Source organism: Protopterus annectens, chromosome 5.part1 (genome assembly GCF_019279795.1).
Source record: "Protopterus annectens isolate FY-2018-M chromosome 5.part1, PAN1.0, whole genome shotgun sequence".
In the NCBI taxonomy this organism is placed as follows: Eukaryota; Metazoa; Chordata; order Ceratodontiformes; family Protopteridae; genus Protopterus; species Protopterus annectens.
This window is the reverse complement of record NC_056736.1, coordinates 531368909-531387752: the sequence shown is the minus strand read 5'-3', so window position 1 is coordinate 531387752 and position 18844 is coordinate 531368909. Positions and strand designations below refer to the sequence as shown.

General features: G+C 38.0%; 1 protein-coding gene across 2 annotated transcripts in view; it reads right to left on the bottom strand.

Moving 5' to 3' along the window:
- The window catches only part of GRAMD1C (GRAM domain containing 1C), a 961713-nt gene that overhangs the window by 388726 nt on the left and 554143 nt on the right, over positions 1–18844 (bottom strand). The window lies entirely within an intron of this gene.

Sequence of the window (18844 nt, the reverse complement as noted above, 5' to 3'; positions counted from 1 at the left end):
GTATGTTGGCAATGTCTGTAGGATCAGTAATCTTCACATCATTTTGAACTAATTCTGAGCATATCTGGGAGTTTCCTCCTAGGTTTCTGACATAGGTAAAGAATGCCTTATGGTTGTCTTTAGAGTCCTTAGCTATTTTTTCTCAAAATTAGCTTTGGATGATTTTATGAGAGCTTTTAGCTTTTTACTTATAGTGATCAGCGGTGTCTTACCTTTTAAGGATTTTGCTCTATCTTGTAGTAGCTTTCTCCTTTTGTTGTAGAGTTTGTTTATGGCTGGGGTCCACCAGACTGGACGCTTGCCTTTGGTACAAAGAGTCTTTGTTTTGCTTGGGATTGCCTGATCCATGCAGCCTGCAGGTGCTGGTAGAAGGCATTTGTAAGTGATTCAGTGGTTTGAGTAATGTTAACCGCCGGCTCAGGGGCCTTAAAGGAGACCACACTAGTCTTTAGAAGTGTGAAGTCGGCTTCGAGAAGTTCTTTACTGTGGTCTTTTCATTTCGGGTGGGGGCGAGATGAGGACCTCCAGCGAGATTAGTTTGTGATCAGATCTCACCAGTGAGGGGTATACTTATATATATATATATATATATATCTATATAGATATATATATATATATATAGATATATATATAGATATATATATATATATATATAGATATATATAGATATATATATATATATATATATATAGATATATATATATATAAATATATATATATATATAGATATATATATATATATATATATATATATATATATATATATAGATATATATATATATATATATATCAAGAATTTTGAATAATATGTACTACTAAACAGATGTTTTCTCTCCCAGTGATGAACAACTAAATTAGCATATGTGTTTGCGCAAGGGGTGCCCATGGCAACCCCCCCATCTCTGTAGATATAGTTTATTATTGAACATGAATACATTGTTATATAAAACCATGTCCAGTAAAGCGCCAATCAATATTTGTTCATCATTGGTAAACTCAGTATTCTGACTTAACACCTCCCTAATGGCTTGTGTACCATAATCATTGGGAATGGAAGTAAATAAGTTTTTAACATCTAAGGTGACTAACAAATAAGCTTTAGGCAAACCATCACTGTATCCTGAGTTCAATTTATCTAGAAGTTGATACGTATCTCTTAATATGGAAGGTATGTTTTTAACCAATAGACTTAATCTTTTCTCTATATATACTGAAATTGTTTCAGTTACCCAGCCGTCACCTACTGCTATAGGTCGCATTGGTAACGGAAAAATGTTTTTATGAACCTTAGGTAAGCCTTTAATGTAAGGTATACGTGGATATTCCACTAAAAAGTATAAATATAGTTCATGACTAATTTGTTTAACTAATTGGGTTACATTACATGGAGGATCAGGAAAAGTACCCTTTTCCTCACTGTAGTGCTATCTCGGAGTTAAAATAGTTAATTAGCAGGGGGTGTGGGGGTGTAGGGGAGCTTGTCCCCCTTCAAAACACTCTAAATTTGTATGCCATGTGAATACTGTTTTTACCAGACGATGACCAGTAAAAATAATACCGAATGTCGATTCTTGCCTTTTGAACGTTTCGAAAGGGAGAGCAGTCGGTGTGATGGTTTCCAATGTTGTGGGTCAATGATTTCACCATTTGTCAATAGTTTTTTTCTTGATTTTGATAGTAAACCATAAACACACACACACACACACACACACACACAAAAAGAGAGAGATATACATAGAAATATAGATATGTGTATCACACAGCTGTTTGGACAGACAGAAGACAGGCAAAACTGATTAAATATAAAAAGATTGTACAGTGGGGAACAGGAGTTTGCACTTTACCCATTCTAATGTGATCTCAAAGTTGATATGATATATCTATATATATAAGTAGCAGGGGGTCTGGGGATGCAGGGGGACAAGAGTTTTAAAAGTCTGTTTTTTGATATTTTTTTAATGTGTTTGACTACTTGAATTTTGAATATGTTTATTTGATTACTTTCTACTCAATATTTTTTGTTTCAAGAAGTCAATACAGACTCATTTTTACCACTGTCCTTAGTGGGAGAGAGACATTTCTTTATAAATCCTCGAGTAACCCCATATTCCTGTCATGAAACATACAACACATTTATTTATTTAGAATTTGTTAATCACGGTACAGTACTTACTGCACTGATCCCGCTGTTTTATAGAAACAAGTAATACATAAAATAGGCTTGATTAGAATTTGTGAGATGGAAATTTTTCTCACCCCGCAGATACTGTTTGACAGGGAATATTTTTATTCATTAGAAAAGGCAGTCGCATGGTACATACCAGACTGCTTCTTCAATGTGTACATTTTTACTAAGTTGCTGTGTCTCTGAACTGTTGCAAAACACTACAAGCTACTTATTCTAAAACCACCGCATTGAGGTTGCAGTTCTACTAATTGTTAGCCTGGCTTAATGCAGAGACAGATTCAGTTAGCAGCCTTGGTACTGGGGAGCAGGAGCGGCCTTAGGTCAGCTGGTGCCCTAGGCAAAAAGGGCTCTATAGCACCCCCCCCCTCACACCACCTGGTGCCCCCATCCTGGTCTACCTACACCAAATAAATACTGGAAAAGTGCCCCTGCTAGAGAAGTGCCCTAGGCGGCTGCCTAGTTGGTCTATGCCTAAGGCTGACTATGCTGGGGAAGCCAGGTCAGGGAGGGGTGAGGGGCATGGTTGCTCTCCCCCGAGAAGGTGGTAATGGGGTGTGCATGCTTGGGGTCACACTGGGTAGTGCGATTGCATAGGAGATTGGAGGAACTGCCACTAGTGCATCAAGGTAAGGGACACAACTGCTTGAAAAGAATGCCCCTTGTAGAGGTGTGGTGAAATTCTCCATGGTCATCCTACTGCACTCCCCTTCCCAACCCATCACTGCATGCATGTAGGGAATAGGACTACAAAAATTATTAAAAAATCTGAAACCAGCTCTGATCGTTCTCTGAATGATGGCTCCTCCCAGTCGACCCTTGCCCCAGTGATGAGGAATCAATGAACCAACTGACCAAGAGGGGCATGAACGTCAGTACACAATGAGGGCAAAGAAAGCAAAAAATAGTTCGACTGACTGTCAAGGACAAGAAACAAGACACACTGTAGATAGCATCTCACTAAGGCACAGTTGCTAGATTCACTTTTAAGTGTGAATGTTTATTAGAAAAATGTCTTCTAAATATTAGAATGTTCACGTATGTCTTTGAGAAAGTTTTACTTGCTGAGTTTAAAAACATTAGATAAGTTACACTATAATGAATGATTTTTAAATGTGCAATTACCTTCCATTAACCATAGAGGGAAGATACGTATTCTAATGATATTGAAGGCACTTGGATGACAAAGTGGAAAGCTGAATGTGATATGGACTATGACATAAGCTATAAAGAAATGTGAAAAGTGACCACCAGTGTGTTTTGAAATGTGTAAATATGTAATTTATATGACTCTAACCACAGTTGGTATAAATATTGACAAGACAAAGTTATGATGCTAAACATAAGTGATAAGGCACACAATATTTACATAGTGTATGAAACACCAAGATTACGCCTCGATACTGGAAAAAAGATAAACTTGCTAATAACCTCCATAGCTTGAGACCCAACTATAACAACTGCTAAGCTCCCTCTTCCAAGCACTGTTAGCATCAGATCTCATGCAAGGGACCAACAACAAAGAACAATGCCGAAGAGCAGAAGGTAAAAAAGCTTCATTTCTGCCTGCCATTTATGTCTCTGTCCCCAAGTTTGTATCACATTTTTGCTCTGTAATTGCTTTAATTTGTTATAGTACAGTCAATAGTACCAGACATTAGAGTTTCATATTTACCATTCAGAAAACGAACACCGATATAAAACCTATTCTATTAACTGTTTACATGAATAAGTGATATGTTTAAAACCGGCAGCTAATTTTAATCCTTTGCCCCCCCATTAGTTTTGGATTTGTCCAGAATTCTTAAGCAAAGAGGTTATGAGGTGATGTTGCTGATTTGGTGATGCTAGGTGCTTTACGTTTTTCAAAACTGGTAAAACACTTCACACTCCTACACTTTTTTTTTATAAGTGGTAGTACACTGAGAAGATAAAGCTCAATGCACTACTAAGAATTAGAATTGGGTCACCTGTCATAACCTTTTATTGTATGTTCTCAACACCAAGGCCTAGATTTACCTTTTAAGCTTCACTCTTGAATGCATTTCTTGTCATATGTCTCAAACACATAATAAGCCAGTTATGATGAGTATATATTATTTCATCAAAGTTCCAAATAGCCGAATGGCATTTCATTAGAAATGCTGTTCGTCAAACACCCCACACCCCACACTAATTATATATATCAACTTCGAGATTGCACTACAGTGGGGAACAGGCAAATTTCCTGATCCCTACTGTAACACGATCTCAGTTAGGACAGTTCGATGAACAGCATTTTTGATGAAATGCCTTTCGACAATGTGGCTGTTCAATGAAATAATATGGACCCACTATGATCAGAAACTCGATTATAATCTTTTACTTAGTGCATGGAGTGCTACAATAATGCTCCAAAATCAGGAAAAAGAGACTTGTTAAGCACTTCATTACTAGGAGACCCGATCTTAACAGTGCTTAGGGGTGTCCCAAACAGAATCTTATATTACAAAAATATGCACATCTGTCAAAATATGAAGATTTTAACAGTAAAAATAAATAATTCAGTTTTTAAATGTGTTTGACTACTTGAATTTTAAATACATTTATTTGAGTACTTTCTATTCAATGTTTTTTTGCTTTGAGGAGTCAATAGACTCATATATTTTTACCTCTGTTGTAGTTTGAGAGCTGCGGTTCTTTATACAATCCACTGATAACTCAGTATTTGTGTCAAGAAATTAATTTCATTTCTTAACCAGATAATATGACTTGATAGGACCCATTTTCAGTGCAAGTCTAAGGAGAAACGTTTCGCAAGACTAAATTAATCAGATTAAACAAATAGCTGTATTACAATAACAATAACTGGATACAGCTTTACAGTATACATACACAAACATTTTAACATACACATAAAGAAGAAATAACTGGAATCAAGGCAAGTGGGGTACACGACTTTCAATTTAATGGTAAAACAACATGAAATAAAATAAAACACGCAAGTCTAAAACTTTTGCCCAGAGGGCTTCCTCAGGCATATGTAATAAAATGAGAGATACCTCTGAGTTTAAATAACAATTTAAAATCACATGACTAATACAATTAACAGGTTCAAACACAATTATGCCTCTCTTTCAATAAAGGTTTTAAAGACGAAAAACTATAAAGGCCAGGGGGAATATGGGCTTTCAAATGCAATATCTATTTTAATTCTGCAGTCTCAATTTTAAGTGATAGGTCTTTCCCTTTCATGTATTACAAATTTAAAGTTATGATGTGTCTTTTTCAGATATATGTTTGAAAACAGCATTAGTAGGTATTCTCAGATTTATTTCAGAAATATGACTACATATATGATCTTTTAATCTCTGATTAGTTTTACCTACATAAAATGAGTTACATTGATCACATGGTGCTGAGTATACCAAGTTTCTACTATTACAGTTTCCGTATGCTTTTAAGTATACTTCCTTTCTGTTTACAGGGTGAAAAAAAGGTTTTCTTAGTATTAATACATGTGCAAATGCTGCAGCTGCCACATCTATAGGTACCTCTTTTATTCAGGTTACTATTTTACCCTGAATTAGGCTGTTCTTTGTAGCAAAGCTCATGTTTCAAAGTCGTGTTCTTCTTATGTGAGAACTTGGGTTGGTCAGTAATAAAATTTCTTAATTCTGGAATATCCTGAAGAATGTGCCAGTGTTTACGTATGACTTGCTTGACAGAGAAGGCGTTTTTATGTCAAGCTACACCTAGTATTGTTCTCATTATGCTTTGTAATTTTTATTCTCTGTTGTGAAGAGAAAATTGGTTTAGCTAAAGAATCTCCTTGTATTTTAATTCAATCCCAAGCAATTTTTACCTCATTTCTATTGTCTCTTTCTATAAGGTCTTCTACAACTGACTAAATCTGTTCTACCATAATGGAGTCTACTGTGTTTAGTTTTGCTGTTCTAAGAGACTGGTTGTCAATTGCATTCTTAAATGTGAAATGTGGATGCATGGTACTCCTGTGTAGTATACTGTTTTTCTTAATTGGTTTCTTCTATAAACTTGTATCAATAAACCCTTCCTTATTTTTAATAACAGTAATATCTAAGAAGTCTATTCTTTCAGATGACAAAGATTTTTTAAAGTTCAAAAATTCACATGTATTTGAGATGTAATCAAAAAATGAATTGCCAGTATCCATATCTGCTTTCCATATAATAAATAAGTTGTCTACAAAAATAAATGGTAAAATAAAATTTTCTCTTGAAATGGATTTTCAAAAGACAATATATGTTCTTGTTCCCATATATACATCATTATGTTTGCAAACGTATTTGCTACCGGTGTGCCTATGGCAACACCTTGTTCTTGCTTATACAACTGCCTTTGAAACAGAAAAATATTATTCAAAAGTACCAAAGGTAGGATTTCACATAATGTATTAATATATTGCTGCTTATGAACGAATAAGAATTTTTTCACTGACTATATTCCAAAATCTAAAGGTATGACTGTGAACAAGGAATCAACATCTAAAGTAACGAAATAATCCCTCTTGGCCAGTTCAGTATACAGTTATTCTAGATCTGCCCTCAACTCTAATTCAATGTGTTCAAAGAAACAGTTCATAAGCTCCATTCTTGGTCCATTGTTCTTCACCATATTCGCCAACAGGCTCAGTACAGCTGCCTAGCATGCAAACATCACTCAATACGCAGATGACTCATCCCTCATATGTTCATCTCCCTCCTTACCAGAATTCCTACAAAGAACCCAACAATCTTTCCAAGAGATTGAAAAGTACCTCTCAGACCCTCAACTCATACGCAACCCAAATAAAACAAAGCTTAGGCTCATCCCTAATTGCAAATAAGCCATTAAAACTAAAATTGAACCTGTCCAGCACACCAAACTCCTTGGAGTCACAATCGACAACCTAAAATTTGACAAACACCTCGCTCTAACTATTAAAAAGGTCCACATTAAGCTAGGCTCACTATACAGAGGCAAGCCATAACTAACTGAGGACAGTAGACATTCCATAGCTGGGACTCATTTACTCTCTACCCTTCTACATGCCTCATCAATATTCACTAATCTCAGAAAATCAGATTTAAACAAACTGGAGTCCTGCTATAAAAAAAATTGCAAGATTCGTGACTAACCCCCCTTAAGGATCACATCACTGCACAGCACATCATAAACTAAATTGGATTGAGCTACCCAATTTCCTATCCCTCAACCAACTAACTTTCATTCATTCCATCTTCCACCAACCAGACAACTGTTCAGCACTCAAGAACTTAGTGCAGCCCTACTGAAATGACAGGCCACAAAGGTCCACTAACAAACTACTACTCAAAGTAACTAAATCCAATAACTCTTAGGGTAACTCTCTATTCTCCCACCAAATATCTAAGTCCTGGAATTCCATCCATCAGACAATACTAAATTCTAGCAACACATCCAAATTTAAACTACTGCTTAAGGAACACCTAACCAAAAACTGGCTTTGCTCCTGCACTAATCCAGGCTGATCATTCTGTCCTTTCTTGTTCTTACAACCAAAATATATTTTCCCTTAATAAATTCTAACATCTAAACTATCCCTTCTCTCATGTAATTCCAATTTCTCTCTACCTATCTCAAGCTCACTGCTGCTCCTATTTTTATCTACCTGTCTCAAGCTTCCTACAGTTTCATCATAGTCCCTCCTTCTTGCATGTCACCTCAATATTTCCTTAGCTATCACTGTTTAGAACAAGTAACACTAGCACAGCAACAATCAGCCATATTCTTGTTCACATATGATGCATGTATCTCATGAATATTTACAACCAAAACCATGATATTGATCTACTGATCAGTCATTTCTCTATGATGGCACAAGCTATTTCTCGCCAGTCTATTTGTTAGATTTCTTTTTCTCCCACTTTATAATACTCTCTTGGTTTTTATTGTCTATGTATAAATTATTTACCAAAGTTATGTATTCTTGATTATTAATTTCTTGTATTGTTTTTAAATGTGTTTTTGTAATGAAGCTTTTCTCCCCGGGCCTCCACTCAAAAAAGGCCAGTGACACAGTTGGGCATCCCAGTAAACAAATGTAAAATAAATAAATAATAGAAATTTAGTATACTTAGCAACATGTGATCAATGTAACTCATTTTATGTATGTAAAACTAATCAGTGATTAAAAGATTGTATATGTACTCATATTTCTGAAGTAAATCAGAGAATACCCTACTAATGCTGTTTTCAAACATATATCTGAAAAAGGCACACATCATAGCTTTAAGTTTGTAATAGTAGAAGTACTGTTTGAACACATGAGAGGAGGAGACCTATCACTTAAAACTGAGACTGCAGAATTAAAATGGTTATAACGTTTGAAGGCCCATATTCCCCCTGGCCTAAATAATTGTGTCTTTCAAACCTTTATTGAAGGAGAAGTGTGTTTGAACCTGTTAATTGTATTAGTCATATGATTTTAAATTGTTAATTAAACTCAAAGGTATCTCTCATTTTATCACATACACCTGAGAAAGCCCTCTGGGCGAAAGTTTTAGACTTACATGTTTTATTTTATTTTATTTCATGTTGTTTTACCATTAAATTGAAAGTTGTGTACCCCACCTGCCTTGGTTCCAGTGACTTCTTGTTTATATTTACACTTTTTTGAAGTTTGCTGGATTTACTGGAGGCTTGTTTATTATCACTTAACATTTTAACATATAGTTGTTTCTAATGAACACAGGCAGCATGTAAAAGGTTCATTTACCAAGCCCCTGCTTGCAAATGTTTCATTTCTCAAGCCTCTGCTCACACTTATCAAGCGTACTAGAACTTGTCAAGATTTGGGACGCATGGATAGGTTTAAAATGGCCCTAGTGGTCGTTAGCCTAGTACATACCTATGAACCTATGTAAGCAGTAATTTACAGATATAAACGTTATCATCCAATTGTTGTGGAACACAGAAAGCAGCAGAAGTAGCAAGATGAATTACTGGTTTATGTATGTTTGCGATACATGAAAAATGACAATATAATACTCAACTTGTTTTAATGATAGGGGACTACCTCAAAGGAAGATTGGTCCTTGCTGGTTATATGCAGCCCTGCTGAGCTGGGAGATGGGAATCGTTCCAAGATGGACAAGCATTCATTTAGTTTTGTTGTAGTTTAATGTAAGACCAAATTCTTCTGTGTTTCAGTGCAGTTAAAGAACAGTTGAAGGGCAGACAGAGTTTTGCACAAAGATTAGGAGGCACAGTAAACTGTACTGCCATCTGTATACTACAAATGAAGCAGGTTGGCAGGACTCAAGCATGCTACTTATGTAAATTAATAGGGGCCTGAACACTGATCCCTAGAGGATGCCAAAAAGCAACTGGATGAGATGGGGATATTTAGTTGGACCATCTGACAGACTGTCAGCATTGGGCTTGTTAACTGCAAAACTCTGTTTTTTATTGGAAGCTGTGTTTAGTTTGGACAGACAGACTAGAAGTCTGCAGCTAACCATACTGAAAGCTTTTGATAGGTCAAGAAATACAGCCCCATATCTTTATTTAGTTGTTTCCTTGTATATAAAAGATATACTATCAAAAGACAGGACAGAATGCTTTAATTTTTCAGCAGCTCACACATAGTGAATATTACCAATATTTTGTTGGATGATGTTTTGTTTTGCCAAGATCTATGTGGCTGAATCGTATAGGCATCAGCACATCAGGGATTTTATAAATTGTAGATAAATTCTCCACTTACAATATACTGATAGACATAGTTCACTCTTGATTTGGTTTAAATGCAATCGGATTTACTAACAACAGTGCAGTATTAAACACCTGTGTGTCATTGTGCTGAAACGTATTTTTAGAGGAACTCTGCTCATCTCATGTGATACCTTGATAAAGGCAGGTTTGCAAATATTTTTGTGCAAATGTTTCTTGTTTGCCAGGGTCCACTTAGTTGGGTCCTAAATTAATTGTTTGTGAGACGTTTCTTCTGTTCAAACCTTAGCTTGTACACACCTCGAAGATAAAAGTGCATTTCTCTTTTTATAAGTTGAGTGTTTCTTACCTTACATGCTACTACATCATATAAGTCCACTCCCTTTTCTATCCTGAGTTCTGTAGACACAGCAGAACATTTCATTATCTTTTCTGATACTCTCTCTCCATCTATCTGGAATGTGTGCAGATTGTCTTAGTGTTTTTTTTTTAATAAGTAAATCCAGTAAAGAAAGACAAATCCCTTAACCCTATGAATATGCTGCTTAGGGAGTCTGGGTGCTGTATCCTGATGCAATTTATTCAAAGCTTTGCTTGTACTGGTGGCACAAAGTGATAACACCCTTATTCTGTGGCACAGACACCCAAGTTGATTTTCCTAGTGAAGAGTGGGAAAGCAACTGCTTGGTGCTCCCTGTGGATGGGTCTGACTTTCACATATCTGTGGAACAGTTCAGTGCTGATGCTCTCAGCAGGTGCCCATGAGGTACAGCATAACAATAACAATCCTGAACTACCCTACTGGCTCATCCTACTGACCTTTGCCCCTGTGACAGGGGAATGAATGGGCTGATTGGCTGCTGGGAGGGGACAGATGATCTATAGGCAGCAGGGGCATAGTAGGACAAAAAAAATCAAAGTCTTTCAAACTAATTCTTCTATTAATGGATAATGTGATATTCAAGTCTGAGCATTTTTCCCCTTCAAATTTGATTCCTTTCATGTGTGCATGGGGGGGGGTTACAAAAAGCCTAAACAATCTGCCAAAGGTCTATTAGTATACTGCTATCAATTTTCTCTCTAATTCCTATACAAGTTTTATGTTCCTTCACATGCTATAGTCTTTTTATCTTTTGATATGTAGTTTACTTCATATTTTGCCTCAGCTAGTCTAATCTTATTCCTCATTGGGCACATACTTTATTATACCTTTCATGGTCACTTTTTGATGGAAATGTCTTAAAGACAGCCCAACTATGTACCATTTTCTTCACTAACTTCTCCACCGATTGATTCTACCATAGACGCTCCCTTTTACAGTTAGTTACCCTACATCTTTCTGTGGTAAAGTGATGTGCAGTGCTATCATTTATTTTACCATAGAAGGCACACCATGTCTTACAGATTTCTTGCTCTTTTAAAATCTCTAACCATGGTGGTTTACCCAACTCACTACCCACAACAGAATAATCTGTTTGGTCAAACAATTTTATTAACGGCAGAAATTGTTTTCCAGGTTTTTCCTTTAATGTTAATGCTCCAGCAGATTGTACATCAGTGAGATGTAAGATGTTGTATAACCATTGCTCTATGTTCACTCATATTTTCTAAGTATTTTTTTACATAGGCAATCTAGCTTCTTTCTGTTCATTTTGTACTCCACTTATTTTTTGCTTCTGTAAATCTCTTACAGTTTTATGTCCTCCAAATATATACTTTGACTATTATTCTATATCTCATTTGCTTTCATTGCATTACATTTCTAATGTTCAATTTATACTTAACTTAATTTTTTGCACACTCTTTATAGATTAGGGTCAAACTTAACATTTCAGTTAAATTTGAGACTCCCTATTGAAATGTCAGCACTCGAAATGCCAAATGCCAAAAAACTGAAGGAAAAAAAAAGACTGAAAACCTGGAGAAGAGCAAATCTCGAAAATTGCTCTTCTACTTAAAACTTCTTGCAAGCCCCCCCCATATCCCCCACAGTTATATATACCAACTCAACAGATTGCCATACCTTGGAAAAAGGGAATATTCCAAGAAATGGCATCTCAGACGTAAAATATTTAAGTCCATTCTTTCACTCATTCAGTCTCCACATTTCAGGACTCTATCTAGCGAGTCCCGACATTTCAAATGGTTACCTAAATTTTATCTCTCCAATCATCAAATGGCTTTCTTTTCAGAAGAAATACTGTAAAATGCTAGTGGTTATCATAACAGACTTTTCCTTGCTTGCAAAACATTATTTGTATAGGTGCATGGTGTGACAATATCATCGGATGTGTTCTTATGGTTAGCATCCAATTACTGTATTCTTTGTATATGTAACATCTACTTAATTTTTTTCAAGAACCACATTTCTCTCAAAAAAATGTACATTCCACTTCACCATGTCTTATTTTCTTTATATTAATAATGCCATACAAGCACATATATTTCTCTAGGCATCTGTCCTCAGATGGTGTTCTGTGATATACTGCCCCCGCCAAGAGATAGCATCGTCATTATTTCCTATAGTGTTCCAGTTTCCAGCTACTACCATGCATCCTTGAAGAAAGACTAAATAACTGGACACATTTTTAAAGCAAGCACTGGATGCAGCTATTCCAGTGAAGAAGAAATATGAACATATGGACAGAATGGTTCAAGGACAATTCTAAAATCACTTCCAGAAAGAAATACAGATTATTGTTAGGGACAACATATGTTTATGAAGGGATGCATTTTGTTCCCTGCACACAAGTGCCAGAAATTATCTGGTCCAATTCAGAGCGATGGAGAGAACTTTTTTATGTTCACTAAAAAATAAACCTTAATACAGCCAAGATAATCAAATGGTGGTCAGATAATTCTTATGACTATTCTCATGAAGCTCAAATTCCATTGGGGGGGGCTTCAATGGAATAGGAAGGATAGGGATGCTGAACTTCTTTAAAGGACTGCATGACTACCTGCTACTTGTCCACAACAGTGCCCCTCACAACATCATGATATGATGCACAGATAATTAGCTGATATGTTCATCTTCTCTGTGGAAAAGACTGAGGCCAAAATCATTAAGGTGTCAGGAAATAAGTCAAGTTCTCCTACAAGCCAGCCAACAAGGGTGATACACGATACTAATCCACCCAAGCTGAGTACCATTCCCACTTTGAGGCAATAGTCTGCTAAGTCCAGGGCTTCCTGTCAGACTCCATTACCTCTGATACCTCATCCAGTGGATCCTGCAGGATCAGGGGTCTCTATCAATAGCCAGGCTTGCAGTGAAGATGGAAGTAACACCAACCAAGGGAAACATCCTCAGGGTGGACAGTGACAGATGTTTTTACTGCTGTGGACCTGAGATCCTGGAACCACATTCTTCTTGACTACCATATGGTGATGAGACTGAGGTCTGTTTTTTCTTTTCTGTGTTTTGCAACAAGTTATAGAATCAATGGAAATGGCAGGAATATGCACGACCATTTCCCATACGCTGGGACACAGAACCACTGCTATCTCCCAGCTGGAAAACATGTTGCTACTTGGAATGCACCCCTTTCAGAAAATCTTAAGTAGGGACAGTTTAATTCAGGCTATTGTTCCTTCCTGTAAAGTAGTTTCAGGTAAAAGAAAGATAAGATGGATGCCACTTTTCCTGAAGAGATTCAAGATTCTGTACCTGAACAGGAAGATGCAGGGAAGGATTCTGGGTTTTGTCCTCAGATTTCTGATTCAGACTTCGGGAAGAGCTCATTCTCTGATTCTCCCTGTGTGTGGTGGGGTCTCTTTCTCTGAGACTATTGTTAGAATGACCCAGTGTTTTCAGTGAGAGAACAATGAGGATTCTCAGTCCCTCCGTAAATGCTATCAGTAGTTACAGAAGGATTTTCCAGAACCTACACCCATTCCTCCTGTGCTGTCTGTTTTACAGGATGCATGTCTTACTGCCTGCAATTTTCCTGATAGCCAGCCAGCTGTCTCTAAAAAGGCAGATAGGATGTATAAAGTTCCTCAGTCCTTTAAATTTTATACATATACCAAACCTGACCCAGCAGCTATAGCCTTAGTTGAATCCACTGCTGCTAAGCACTTGGTTAATTCCAATTCTACTCTTTCTAATAAGGATGGGAAAAATATCGATAGGTATGGGGAACAACGTGTATACTTCTGCAACTTTGATTTTCAGAAGTTTAAACTGCCAGGCTCATATTTTAAAGTTTGGTCTGGCATATTGTGAAAGTATGAGGAATGTTTAATCAACAGTTTATTATTGTGAAGAAAAATCTGCTTTAAATAACTTAGTTTCTTCTATTCCACAGGTCACTACTCATTGTTTGCAGTGTATGTATGATTGTTGATAATTCTTCCAGGGCTATGGCCACTGGTACTGTTTTAAGGTTTACTTGGCTGTATTTTTAACCAGATAATGTGATAAAATCAGACTTTAAATTGTCACTTGGATAAAGATTTAGTGTTTGGTCCCTATGCTGCAGAGGTGATTAAAACGTGTGATGAAAGGGGCAAGCTGATCCATGGAATCTCTAAGATTTTTCAGCCCTCTTTTTTTAAAAACTGTCCAATGTTTTTTCTTTCACCTCATGCAGTTTTGGCAAAAACACAGAATAAACAGTCTCAACAGACTTCAGGCAAAACAGACATTTACCTAAACCAAGGGCAGACTAACAAGTCTGAATGACTATTCAAGAGAACTTGTGACCCCTTCCCACCCAGGCCCCATTTCTCTTCCAGAAATTCTAAATCTCCATTTTTCTCTTTGGCAACAGATTGTTTCAAACAGTTTCTGAAAAACATCCATCAGGGTTACAGATGGCAGTGGGAAGAAAATTCCTCCCTCCCAGCAGGTCATTCCTCATTCTGTGGATCAGAGACTTTTGTTTCCACCTGTTCTTTATCACATGCTGTCCCAATGAGTGATACAACCAGTTCCTCCTTCTCAAGTGGGTCAGGGGTTTTATTCAGAGATGTTCTTTGTGCTGAAGAAAGAAAATGCTTGGAGATCTGTTTTGGATCTTTCTTTCTTAAACCTTTTTGCGACAGTGCCTACATTCAAAATGATGTCACTTAACAACCTGTTAACTCTTCTTCCTCTTTCAAGTTTCCTTTTAGCACTAGACTTAAAAATGCTCACCACATCCCTATTTATACCAGACTTCAAGCATTTCTTAAGGTTTTGTGTGCCTGGATCACATTATCAGTTCTCTATCTTACCCTTTGGACTATCCACTGCACTGAGAGTGTTCACAAAGTCTGTCTCCAAGTATAGCTCATTGCAGGCTACAGGGTTATCCACGTTTCCATATTTAGACAACTTGCTTATCTTTGTTGAGTCTTTTTCAAAATGTCAGGAATCTCTCTCTCTCTTGGGTGAGAGATCTCTTGGACAAGATGGGATTCCAAGAAAACATTCAAAGGTCTTTCTTGACTCCCATAGACAGGATTGTGTCCCTGGGATGTCAACTGGGCAACTCTGTGAAAAGAGCTTTTCTTCCAGAGGAAAAAAAATAGATCTTTATTTATATCTAGTTCTATGTTTTCCACTCAGAGTTTGGTCACTGTGAGGAAATACCTCAGGATTTTGTGTCTCATAGCATCCATGATTGTCATGATACCCCTGGTAAGACTCCACACGAGAAAGTTTCAGTGGTATCTGAAATCTCTTTGGTCCAAGCATCAACACCTTTTTCTTTTCAGGTCCCAGTACTTGGGTTTGTCAGAACAGAAGTTTTTGGTGGAGGCAACAGATATCCTTAAATCTATGTCTCCCTTCTCCTTCCCTGTCTAAAGCAATCAGTCAACACAGACACTTCAGACTTTGCATGGAGAGCAGTTTCAGGAGAGATAAAAGTGCAGGGGGTGTGGGACACCAAGAACAGGAGCAAGCACTTAAATAGCAAAGTGATGCTTGATGTGATCAAGACACTCAACTCTCTAAACCATCTTTGGTCCTCGGACCTCTTCAAGTGGTGACACACAATACCACAGTCATGAGGTACATCAGCAAGGAAGGGGTGACCAGGTCACACTCCCTGTGCAGACTAGCTGTTAGTTTGCGGTATAGCTTCACAGCACATTCTCACTCTACAGACATCCTAAATTTTGTTGGAGCAAAATTGGGTGGCAGACAAGTTGAACAGGACCAAGGCAGATCCTCACAAATGACAACTATATCAGGGGGTCTTCCAATACTTGATCCATCTATGTGGAGTTCCTCAAGCAGACCTCTTTGCCTCTTCTCTGAACAATCAACTGGTGATGGTAATTCCTTTTAGGCATCTGTTTTCTGTTTTCTGTGGATGTGCAGGTACTAATGGAGGCAAGAAAGCCTGCTACAAGAAAATCATATATCAGCAAATGGAAAAGGTTTTGTAGTTGGTGCAACGACATAACCAGCACACATTCAGGGCTGGTTGCTCTCTAATTTTACAATATTTGTGTGACTTGTTATCCTATGGCCTTTCTTATTCCTCATCAAGGTTCATTTATTGGCCATTTCACCATCTCTGTCCATGGATACTCCTCTTTCAAGGCAGTCACATGCCAAAATGTTCTTGAAAGGGGCTTTTTTTGCTTAAGACGCCTCCAAGTAAATGGGTGGCCTCTTCCTTGTGTTAGGGAAGTTAACCTTGCTCCATTTGAACCAGCTAATCTGTCTGACTTGAGTTTCTTAATATGGAGAATAGTTTTGTTGATTGCTCTGACTTCTGCAAGAAGGGTATCTGAGTTGCAGGCTCTTATAGTTAATCAACTTTACCTTATTTTCCATAGGGACAAGATTTCTTTGAGAACTAATCCTTCTTTTATGCCTAAAGTGGTATCCAAGTTTACTTTAAGCAAAACTGTCCCATCTCCCCATTTCTTTCCTGAACCTAAACATGAGGGAGAAAGGATACTCCATACCTTGGATGTCCACAGACAATTCAGGTAAAATACTGACTGAACTAAATTGTTTAGATTTTCAGACCAATTGTTCATTTCTTGTGAAGGTAAGAAGAAGGTACAATCTGTGTAAAAGCAGACTATTTTCAAACGGTTGTCTAAGGCTTCTACCTTTTGTTATACTCACCATGACAAATCTACTCCAGGCAGGGTCAAGGCCCACTCTACCAGGGCCTTGGCTTCATCTATGGCTTTTTGGGAAAGGGTTGGATTCTAGAAGTATTCTAGAAGCTCCTACTTGGTCATCTGTACATACTTTTGCAAAACACTATAAGCGTGTTTCCTTCTCTAGGTCTAGATTAGGCTTTACTAGGACAATTCTCCAGGGGCTCCTGGACCCTTTTCCTCCCTCCTCACTAATATAGTTAGCTGTGGTAATCTACCCATATATCTAAGGTTACTGCCGCAGTGATCAGTTTGAAAAACACAGTGCAGTTGTGTAAGTTGAACTCACCATAACAGTAGATGTTCGAATGATGACTGCTGCAGTAGCAGTAACTCTCTCCTATCATTCCCCTTGTTTTTTTGTGCCTAGCTTTGTCCTTTCCAGGCTCACCCTCACTCTCTTAGCTTGTGCTGCTTGACAGTTTGGGTGCATAGAAGGTGCCTTGAAGCTTTGGAAGCTGTCTGGCTGCTGTATCCTTGGCAGGATACAACTGATATAGCTAAGGCTACTGTAGCAGTGATCAGTTGACCATCTACTGTTATGGTAAATTCAACTTGCACAAATGTACTATTTCATCCAATTTATGGTGATTATCAAGACAACAATTATGGGTGTATTTATTGATATGACATTTCCTTGGAGATCATGGACAAGACTAACAGGCGTCTATCATCTGTGAAAGGGAACATACTGAGATGCTTCTTCTGCAAGGCTTTCACCACCATTGTCAGCATTGTGAAAAAGACTCCAAGTGCAGAGGAACCCCAAATGGCAACACTTTTTACTGCCAGTAATACCCACCCCAAACAAACAGGAGAAATCTTCTGTATAGACCCCAAAGCAGAAACACAAGCAACCTCCAGCCCCCAACACAACCCAAATGACACATAACCCACAAGCTCAGTGTGCCACTCAACCACAGCCCATAAGGCATAATAACATACCCAACACTCTAGTCATAGGTGACTCTATAGTCAGGCACACTGATGTTCCACTTACCAGGCTAAACAAGGAGAAAGTTACTGTCAGCTGCCTGTCGAGTGCCAGGATCCGCCATAAATGCATGCACTCAGGTCACTCCACAACAAGTACAAATATGACTGTCATTGTCCATGTTGGTGTGAATGACCTGAGGCATACCTCCTTGGACTACATGAAAAGGGACATGGAGGAGCTGCCCGATCTTGTAGCCCAGGCAGGTATGACCCTAGACCTGAGTAGCATCCTGCCATCACCCAGAATGATACCACAGTACAAGGACAAAATGATTGACTTCAACAATTGGCTAAGCTTCTGGTGTCATTCTAAAGGGATCCAGTATCTGTCTGCCTGGGATGACATGATCGACAGGCCACGATGCTTTGCCAGAGATGGCCTGCACCTGTCATCCCTGGGATTCTGGATACTGGCTAAGGCTCTAGCCACTCCTATAGTGCCTTTTTTAGGCAAGGTTCAAATGACAAATTCACCACCCTAACAGGTACAGGCAAGAAGAATCTGAGGGTATTGCTACTCAATGCTAGAAGTCTAAACCTCAAAATGGAGAACATCGACATCTGTGCAGTGACAGAGACCTGGTTCAAGGCTCCAGAGAGTACCCCTGCATTACCAGGCTATAATTCATACCACACCTTTCAGCCACCTAACCTGGACCGAAACACTAAAGGCGGAGGCGTGTCCATATTCATTAAGGATATCCACAACTCCAGGCTAGTTGCTCAGCATAATGCATCCGAGATTATCCAAGTGCAACTAACTCTGGGCAAGACCACAATCCAAATTGTAGCTTGCTACAAATCCCGCACCATGCCCCAGGATTCCCACTTCTCATT